Source organism: Coregonus clupeaformis, chromosome 33 (genome assembly GCF_020615455.1).
Source record: "Coregonus clupeaformis isolate EN_2021a chromosome 33, ASM2061545v1, whole genome shotgun sequence".
Lineage (NCBI taxonomy): Eukaryota > Metazoa > Chordata > Actinopteri > Salmoniformes > Salmonidae > Coregonus > Coregonus clupeaformis.
Window position 1 is genome coordinate 36,363,934 of NC_059224.1, and position 11,267 is coordinate 36,375,200.

Here is an 11,267-nt window from a genome sequence, read left to right on the forward strand (position 1 = left end):
CCGTACCAGCTCTTTTCGGACCTCTAATGAAAAACAAGCCTTATGCCGGTAATAAAAACGTATTCTCAACTTGATCTTTACCAGGTTCTCAACATGATTAGTGAAGCTCAGCTTCTCATCCACCCAAACTCCCAGATATTCGTACGTTTTGACTTGCTCTATGGAATTTCCGTCCGAGATAGTAAGACATGGTTTTCAGTGTTTTAGTATTGGAAAATACCATGTATTTTGTTTTAGAGGAATTCAGAAAAATCTTAAAATCATACAGATTCTGTTAAATGATGTTAAAAGATGTTAGAGCTTTTTTAAAAGCCAAAGTCAAACTTCTGCCACTTGAACAGACAACAGCTGTCTCAATATGTCTCCCAATGTTGTTGACATACAGTGCCTTCAGAAAGTATTAAAACCCTTGACTTTTTCCACATTTTGTTGTGTTACAGCCTGAATTTAAAATGGATTTCATTTACATTTGTCACTGGCCTACACACAACACCCCATAATGTCAGTGTAAGTATGTTTTTCACATTTTTTACAAATTAATTTAAAATGAACAGCTGAAATGTCTTGAGTCAATAAGTATACAGCCCCTTTGTAATGGCAAGCCTAAGTAAGTTCAGGAGTAAAGATTTGCTTAACAAGTCACATAAGTTGCATAGACTCACTCTGTGTGCAATAATAGTGTTTATCATGATTTTTAAATGACAGACTCATCTCTGTAGCCCACACATACAATTATCTGCAAGGTCCATCAGTCGAGCAGTGGATTTCAAACACAGATTCAACCACAAAGACCAAGGAGGTTGTGGCAAAGCAATTAACTTTTTGTCCTGAATACAAAGTCTTATGTTTGGGGCAAATCCAGTACAACACATTACTGAGTTCCACTCTCCATATTTTCAAGCATAGTGGTGGCTGCATTAGGTTATGGGTATGCTTGTAATCGTTAAGGACCTTGGATTTTTCCCTGATAAAAAAGAAACGGAATGGAGCTAAGCACAGGCAAAATCCTAGAGGAAAACCTGGTTCAGTCTACTTTCCACCAGAGACTGGGAGATTAATTCACCTTTCAGCAGGGCAATAAACTAAAATACAAGGACAAATCTACACTGAAGTTGCTTACCAAGAAGACCGTGAATGTTCCTGAGTGGCCGAGTTACAGTTTTGACTTAAATCTACTTGAACATCTATGGCAAGACCTGCAAATGGTTGTCTAGCAATGATCAACAACCAATTTGACACAGCTTGAAGAATGTTGAAAAGAATAATGTACAAATGTTGCACAATCCAGATGTGGAAAGCTCTTAGAGAAAGACTCACAGCTGTAATCGCTGCCAAAGGTGCTTCTATGAAGTATTGACTCAGGGGTGTGAATACTTATGTAAATGAGATATTTCTGTATTTCATTTTAAATTAATTTGAAGTAAATTCTAAAAACACGTTTTCACTTTGTCATTATAGGGTGATGTGTGTAGATTGGTGAGAAAAATATATACATTTATCCAACACAACAAAATGTGTAATAAATCAAGGGGTGTGAATACTTTGTGAAGGCAATGTAGATAATAAACAACAGTGGACCTAAAATGTATCCTTGAGGCACACCTGACTGCAGCTCTATGGTGTCAGACTTACAACCATCTGCATTACCACACTGGGTTCTATTTGACAGGTAGTTCACAAACAACTCTAGAGCATGACCAGTAATATCAATACACTTCAGTCTCTGCACCAATACAGTATGGTCCACAGTGTCAAATGCCTTTCATAAATCTATGAACATAGATACACAATGCAACTTCTTGTTCAGAGCACAGTGAATATCATCCAAAACCTTCAATGTTGCTGGAACAGTGCTGTGGCTTGACCTGAAACCTGATTGCATACCACTCAAAATATTGTTTTCCTGGTGGTAGGCCTTAAGCTGCTTATTGACTAGGGACTCCAATACTTTTGCCAAAACACACAATTTAGACATGGGCCAATAGTTATTCAGTAGAGTGGGATCACCTCCTTTCAAAAGAGGTAGGACAAATGTGACCCGTTTCAGGAAGTTAGGCTTATGTCGCACATCACTACTTCACAGCAGAGGCATTTTAACGTTTTTATTTTTATCTAAATGCCTTCTGGAACATGTGAACTTTCATTTGCCTTAATAACAAACTTGTATTCCATCTGTAAATACGAATAAAATTGTTAAATTACGAGCCTAGTTGGTTTAGCCACAGAAAAAGACAGGAACCTTCCCGCTAGCCATGATTGGCTGAGATAATGGTGGGCTGGACATGCCGGGAGATGAGTTTGGATTGGTCTGCCATGTAGCATGTTTCTGTCTATAACGTGAGCTGCTCAGTATGTGTTGATAGTCCTTTCTACCACAGCATTTTTGAAAGATATAACTACAAAAGTTTTGCTACTTTTCTCAACAACATTGATGCCCTGAATTTAGCAGGCGTTATCAACAGATCAGATGGAAAAAGTTGTGATGGGCTACTTATTGCACACGCCACGGTCAGTGTGAACCGGAATGACTTGACACAACACTGGCCAAACAAGATATAGCTACAAACAAAACAAAGTAAATGTTTCCAGTCTGCCATGAAGTGTTCATCCATGTCTAGCAACATTTTCAGATATTATACATTTCTAATTTTGTCAGAAAGTCATTTTCATTACAAGTTAAAGCGTACTGTTCGCTAGCAAGTGAATGTTAGCTTGCTGGCTCGCTAGCTTACGTTATGTGTATGATCTGTGTAGTAATATTATTCGATTCAGAAATCCATTTGCATTGCTAGTTAGCCTAATTTTAGCTAGCTAACATTGAACCTAGTTGGTTGGCTTTAGCTACCTGCAGATTCCTACTACAGCTATGACAATGTTTGCATTGGTAGTAGTATGAGTTGGGATTATGCCGGTTCATTGTTTAGCTAGCTAGCTACATGTCTAAACAAAAGACTCCACTTCGCCAGATGATTACATGACCCATCAAGTTACAGGGATGCAAACTGGCGAGGGCTCAAAAATTTAACAAATTTTTTAAATGCTAATTTCTAGTGACTTTTAGACTGGGTCCCTTCTTGAAATGCAGGTTTTAACGGTGTACTAATTCAACAACAAAGAAATTATCTACATGATCAGTCTCTGTGTGTAAAATAAAAAGAGGCTAATGTGAACCTAACTCATAGCAAAAACATTTAAGGAAGCAATCCAATGTTATTTGTTGCCTAGACTTTACTGCAAATGACATTCAAGTCCACAGAATAAACAATACACTAATATTGCAGTTAGCCATAACAGCCTTTATAATACAACGCTTGTGACCACACACATCTAAATAAATAAAAAACATCTTAAAGTAGAAATAGAATGAAACAAACAAGCATTCTATTTTTGCTCTATTATAGTGGCTATGATTATAGTGGCCACTATAATAGACATCAATCAAGTGCACAAGGCTAAATGTGTGCAAAAATAATATTCACTGAGTAAAAATAATTATAAACTAACGTTATAGCTTGAGGAACAGCAAGGAGTAGCATACCAGTTAATACTATAATAATAATATGCCATTTAGCAGACGCTTTTATCCAAAGCGACTTACAGTCATGCGTGCATACATTTTTGTGTATGGGTGGTCCCGGGGATCGAACCCACTACCTTGGCGTTACAAGCACCGTGCTCTACCAGCTGAGCTACAGAGGACCACAACTATAGCTATTGGTTCCTCGAGCTAACGTTACTAACGTTACCTCATCTGATTTTGTAACGTTAGCTGCTAGCTCTCTGACTTTGTTAACCAGCTAATTTTCACACCATAAACTCAATTATTTGATCAGCTAAATTAGCTAATGTTGCTCAACATTTCTCTGGCTCGCTAACATAGAATTAGATCCAGCTAACAAGATACTTAGCAAAGCAAACAATTCTTGTTCCACCACAATTGCTCCCTCACCTCAAACTTTCCAAATGAAAGTTGTTTTTCGGTTACAGCTCATCACCTTCTCACCTCCGTCAGAGGATGCACTGCTGCTGTAACCTGTAACTGCTGCTGCAACTGGCAAACTGCCTTTCCAGTCTCCGCTGTCTTTCCAGAGCGTGCGCTGATGCTGTAATTCACAAGTTGGTTGTCTCTTCTCTCTTTAGTCATGTGCTGCATTCTGTTGTTATGTGAACGATTGGCTGAGCCCAGGCTCGAGCCTTGGATACCCCCCCCCCTATTGTATTTCATGAACATGTGTACATGTCTAGACAACAATGACCCATCTACTTAGCTAGATGTGGCTGGGGGGTGGTTGTAGCATTTCTTTCACTTGACCCATCAATTTAGACAACTGTGTCTGGGTAAGTGTCATCTAATAATGATAAAATATTTTCTATATATTCTAATATATTCTTTCTGTTTTGATATTGCTACTATGCAAGTAACCATTTCACTGTACTGTTTACACCTTCGGTATAACGTGCATGTGACAAATAACCTTTTATTTTATTTGATGTAGTGTGTGTTTACCAGAGACAGTAATGTGAAGAACAACATGACCTGCACCAAAGTCAGATTAGGATATAGGCCAACCACTAGATAAAGTGTATTTTTACCTGGAATTTTCCCTTATTGTAGGCTACTACTTTTACCACTTTTAGTCTTAATCTTTGGTTGCTTACTACACTACTCCCCTTACGAAAAAATATTGCAGTTAGAGTGCAGTATAACTGCAGTATACTGCAAATACTGCGTCCAAAATAATACTTTTTACTGCAGTAATTTTGCAGTGTAACTGCAGTTACAGTGCAGTATAAATGCAGTTCAACTGTAGTACACTGCAGTTATTCTGCAATTACTGCTTCCAAAATACCACAGTCGACTAAAATTACTGCACTTTTACTGCAGTTTCAAAACGGCTAACTTTTTTTGTAAGGGTCACTTTGTTTAGCACATACAAATCCTTAAAGAGATGGGTGGGGCTAAGGCTTAAGAGGGTATGAACGTTGCTGAATAGGTGTAGATGAAGAAGAGCTCTCCAGTAGATGTGCCAAAACAGGGCCATTTTCTCAAAAGTGGGGTTACAAGTTGATCAACTTTAAAAGTATAATTACTTCCCCATTGTTTCTCAACTGCAGAGTATGATATACCATTTTGTAGCTGTGAGTCTCTACTTTTATCCAGTGTAAGAAACACAATTCGAAATGTTGCTACATAGGACCGAATATAGGTGGTGTGTCACAAATGCTGATTTCCACAATTTGGGGATTTCATTACATTTTAGGGTTAAAAACACTTGTTAAAGAGGGAGCAATTATGTCTGCAGCTACAGTGGCTTGCGAAAGTATTCACCCCCCTTGGCATTTTTCCTATTTTGTTGCCTTACAACCTGGAATTAAAATGGATTTTTTTGGGGTTTGTATCATTTGATTTACCCAACATGCCTACCACTTTGAAGATGCAAAATATTTTTTTGGGGTGAAACAAACAAGAAATAAGACAAAAAAACTGAACTTGAGCGTGCATAACTATTCACTCCCCCCCCAAAGTCAATACTTTGTAGAGCCACCTTTTGCAGCAATTACAGCTCCAAGTCTCTTGGGGTATATTGTTATTTATTTTGCTCTTTTGCACCCCAGTATCTCTATTTGCACATAATCTCTTGCACATCTAGCATTCCAGTGTTAATACTATTGTAATTATTTTGCACTATAGCCTATTTATTGCCTTACCTCCATAACTTGCTACATTTGCACACACTGTATATATATTTTCTGTTGTATTTTTGACTTTATGTTTTTTTACCCCATATGTAACTCTGTGTTGTTTTTATTGCACTGCTTTGCTTTATCTTGGCCAGGTCGCAGTTGTAAATGAGAACCTGTTCTCAACTGGCTTACCTGGTTAAATAAAGGTGAAATAAAAATAAAATAAAAAAATAACCCAGACGCTTATAAGAAATCCCGCTATGCCCTCCGACAAACCATCAAATAGGCAAAGAGTCAGGACTAAGATTGAATCGTACTACACCGGCTCTGACGCTCGTCGGATGTGGCAGGGCTTGAAAACTATTACAGACTACAAAGGGAAGCACAGCCGCGAGCTGCCCAGTGACACAAGCCTACCAGACGAGCTAGATCACTTCTATGCGCACCTCGAGGCAAGCAACACTGAAGCATTCATGAGAGCATCAGCTGTTCCGGATGACTATGTGATCACGCTCTCCGTAGCCGATGTGAGTAAGACTTTTAAGCACGTCAACATTCACAGACGGATTACCAGGACGTATACTCCGAGCATGCGCTGACCAACTGGCAAGTGTCTTCACTGACATTTTCAACATGTCCCTGACTGAGTCTGTAATACCAACATGTTTCAAGCAGACCACCATAGCCCCTGTACCCAAGAACACTAAGATAACCTGCCTAAATGACTACCGACCCGTAGAACTCACGTCTGTAGCCAATAAGTGCGTTGAAAGGCTGGTCATGGCTCACATCAACACCATTATCCCAGAAACCCTAGACCCACTCCAATTTGCATACCGCCCCAACAGATCCACAGATGATGCAATCTCTATAGCACTCCACATTGCCCTTTCCCACCTGGACAAGAGGAACACCTATGTGTTCAACACCATAGTGCCCTCAAAGCTCATCACTAAGTGGACTTCCTGACGTTCCACCCCCAGGTCGTAAGGGTAGGTAACAACACATCTGCCACGCTGATCCTCAACACGGGGGCCCCTCAGGGGTGCGTGCTCAGTGCCCTCCTGTACTCCCTGTTCACCCATGACTGCATGGCCAGGCACGACTCCAACACCATCATTAAGTTTGCCGACGACACAACATTGGTAGGCCTGATCACCGACAACGATGAGACAGCCTATAGGGAGGAGGTCAGAGGCCTGGCCGTGTGGTGCCAGGATAACAACCTCTCCCTCAATGTGATCAAGACAAAAGAGATGATTGTGGACTACAGGAAAAAAAAAAAGAGGACTGAGCACGCCCCCATTCGCATCGACGGGGCAGTAGTGGAGCAGGTTGAGAGCTTCAAGTTCCTAGGTGTCCACATCACCAACAAACTATCATGGTCCAAACACACCAAGACAGTCGTGAAGAGGGCACGACAAAGTCTATTCCCCCTCAGGAGACTGAAAAGATTTGGGATGGGTCCTCAGATCCTCAAAAAGTTATACAGCTGCACCATCGAGAGCATCCTGACTGGTTGCATCACCGCCTGGTATGGCAACTGCTCGGCCTCCGACCGCAAGGCACTACAGAGGGTAGTGCGTATGGCCCAGTACATCACTGGGGCCAAGCTTCCTGCCATCCAGGACCTCTATACCAGGCAGTGTCAGAGGAAGGCCCTAAAAATGGTCAAAGACTCCAGCCACCCTAGTCATAGACTGTTCTCTCTGCTACCGCATGGCAAGTGGTACCGGAGCGCCAAGTCTAGGTCCAAAAGGCTTCTTAACAGCTTCTACCCCCAAGCCATAAGACTCCTGAACTGCTAATCATGGCTACCCGGACTATTTGCATTGCTTGTTAGTACGGGCTTGTTAGTACGCATTTCACTGTAAGGTGGTAGGCGCATGTGGCAAATAAAATTTGATTTGATTTGATGATGACTCCCTTGGTAACCACAGAGTTCGGGAGATCTGCTTTTTCATATCAGGCACCTCATGTGTGGAATAGTCTCCAGTTGGCACTTCATTTGGATGATTTGGTGTCCCCGGTTCAATTTAGGAAATTGGTTAAGGATTTTTATAGTGATGAATGTGTTTGTTTTATTTGATTATAATGGCTAATGTGTATATTGTATGTATATTGTGTATATTTTGTATATAATTGTGTGTGTGCTGATGTGACTGTTATTCCCAGGGCACGCTTGTGAATGAGACCTAGGTCAATGTGTCTCCCTGGTTAAATAAAAGTAAAATAAAATAGAAAAAGTAGTCAATTTTGACACTAGAATAAATGTTAATGCCTCATATCGATGCCATATAGGCCAGTTTCAAAGGGATTAGTTTTTTTCAGGGGCAGTCGCTCTTTAACATTTAACAGCATTTTGTAACATAAAGATGCTGATTGTACAGACCTTGGTAGTGAAAAGACATCTAATACATGGTTGCCATTTGACATAATGTGGACACAGCTTTTAATTGACATATACACTACAAGGCTACAAAAGTATGTGGACACCTGCTCGTCGAACATCTCATTCCAAAATCATGAGCATTAATATGGAGTTGGTCCCCCCTTTGCTGCTATAACAGCTTCCACTCTTCTGGGACTGCTTTCTACCAGATGTTGTAAAATTACTGCGGGAACTTGACATAGAGCCCTGACCTTACCACAAGCATTAGTGAGGTCGGGCGCTGATGTTGGGTGATAAGGCCTGGCTCGCAGTCGGCGTTCCAATTCATACTAAAAGTGTTTGATAGGGTTGAGGTCAGGGCTCTATGTCAAGTTCTTCCACACCGATCTCGATAAACCGTTTCTATATGGACCTCATTTTGTGCACGGGGGCATTAAAAACAGACCCAGACCCTTATTCCTCCTCCACCAAACTTTACAGTTTGCACTATGCGTTGGGGCAGGTAGCGTTCACCTGGCATCCGCCAAACCCAGATTTGTCCGTCGGACTTCCAGATGGTGAAGTGTGATTCATCACTCCAGAGAACGCGTTTCCACTGCTCCAGAGTCCAATGGCGTCAAGCTTTACACCACTAAAGCCATGGTGATTTTACTCTTACGCCACATACTTTTGGCCATTCAGTGTATCTCCATTCATCATTATCACACAGTTTATCCTTATTCCCTATGTTCTTCAAATGACAAAAATACCAAATTCTTGTGTAGGTCTCCCAATGGGATGCATAGTCCAGGAACAAATAGGGCTCCCCTCAAAACGGAAGTAAAGTTGGTCATGGCATTGAAGCCCTTTTCAATAGATCAAGTCGTGTTAGCCAGCTACATGTTTTAAAGAAATGTCTGGCTAATGGTGGTACTGTTCTTTCTCATCTTTAACTTTGGACTTCAAGCTAAAGGTCTTCAGAGGGCGGGTTCACATCCAAAATTAAAATTTTTCTCTCGAGTCCGGGTCGGGTCCTATTTGATTGTCATCGGGTCTCGGTTCTGTGTAACTACATCTGATGGACCCGACCACGGCTCTGCATAGCCTATAGCATATTTATTTTACGCTAATAATGTGAATTTATTCACTTATAGAAGACCTAGCCAACATATAAAAACCTAGTTGTTAGAGCCAATCGGATCCATTTAGATTCAGGTCTGTTCAGGTCCGGGTCCCCCTTTTTTTAAATGATCGGTCCGTTTGGGTCCGAGTCCAACTTTTGCACCCGAGAAGACCTCTACCTCAGGCTACTTGAATAAACATAACATGACAATGATAATTGTATATTCTGAATCAGGGGAGGGTGGAGAACAATCAACACTTTATTTTCAGATTTCAATCTTCAATTAAATTTTTTTCTAAAATAGAAAATAAAATGTGGATTGTTCTCCATACTCCCCTATTTCAGAATATACAATTTGCATTGTCATGGCATGCTTCGTTCAATAGCGGAATTTCCAATCTAAAACTAACTTTACCTCAGTTCCGAACTTAACCATATACCTACCGGCTCTCTAAAAGTCGGGTAAATAATACTTTCCTGTGGATTTCGAGCAGCTGAAGGACAACCCGCACAGACAACCGGTGGAGTAAGTTTAAATTTAATTTTAGTCAACATCGCTTGTAAGGAACATTTACACGATTTTGCAGGCATTAGTTTCAGGCTGTTTACACTGAGTGTACAAAGCATTAGGAACACCTTCCTAATATTGAGTTTCACCACCTTTTACCCTCAAAACAGCCTCAATTTGTTGGGGCATGGACTCTACAAGCTGTCGAAAGCATTCCACAGCGGATGTTGGCCCATGTGGACTCCAATGCTTCCCACAGTTGTGTCAAGTTGGCTGGATGTCCATTGGGTGGTGGGCCATTCTTGATACACACGGGAAACTGTTGAGCGTGAAAAACCCAGCATTGTTGCAGTTCTTGACACAGTCAAACCGGTGCGCCTGGCACCTAATACCATACCCCGTTCAGAGGCACTTCAATCTTTTGTCTTGCCCATTCATCCTCTGAATGGCACACATACACAATCCATGTCACAATTGTCTCAAGGCTTAAAATCAGTGGTGTCAACACCTGAGCCGGAGAGCGTCTCCATCAAATCAAATGTATTTACAAAGCCCTTTTTACATCAGCGTATGTCACAAAGTAATTATACAGAAACCTAGCCTAAAACCCAAAACAGCAAGCAATGCAGATGTAGAAGCACGGTGGTTAGGAAAATCTCCCTAGAAAGGCAGGAACCTAGGAAGAAACCTAGAGGAACCAGGCTCTGAGTGGTGGCCAGTCCTCTTCTGGCTGTGCCGGGTGGAGATTATAAGAGTACATGGCCATTAAGGCCAGATCCATCAGATCCATCAGCGACTCGGCAGACACCACAGACACCGACTCAGATGAGTTCACCGAAGTCGAGGACAAACCCCTTGAGGAGGCAACCAAGGAAGACCACTCGTTAATGGTGGATCTGTCAATTACGGTGATTCAGTCGGTCAAGGGGGAATATGTCAATGATGCTAGACAAGAAATGTAAAAGGCGTGTGAGTTCAGGTTTGCATGCAATTTGTGCACAAATTTGTTTACATCCATGTTAGTGAGCATTTCTCCTTTGACAAGATAATCCATCCACCTGACAGGTGTGGCAAATCAAGGAGCTGATTAAACAGCATGATCATGACATAGGTGCACCTCGTGCTGAGGACAATAAAAGGCCACTAAAAAGTTTTGTCACAAAACACAATGCCACAGATGTCTCACGTTTTGAGGGAGTGTGCAATTGGCATGCTGACTGCAGGAATGTCCACCAAAGCTGTTGCCAGAGAATTTTATGTTCATTTCTCTACCATAAGCCGCCTCCAACAGCATTTTAGAGAATTTGGTAGTACGTCCAACCGGCCTCACAACCACAGAACAGGTGTAACCACACCAGCCCAGGACCTCCACCTCCGGCTTCTTCACCTGCGGGATCGTCTTAGACCAGCCACCCGGAAAGCTGATGAAACTCAGGAGTATTTCTGTCTGTAATAAAGACCTATTGTGGGGAAAAACTCATTCTGATTGGCTCCCAAGTGGATGGGCCTATGCCCTCCCAGGCCCAACCATGGCTGCGCCCCTGCACAGTCATGTGAAATCCATAGATTAGGGCCTAATT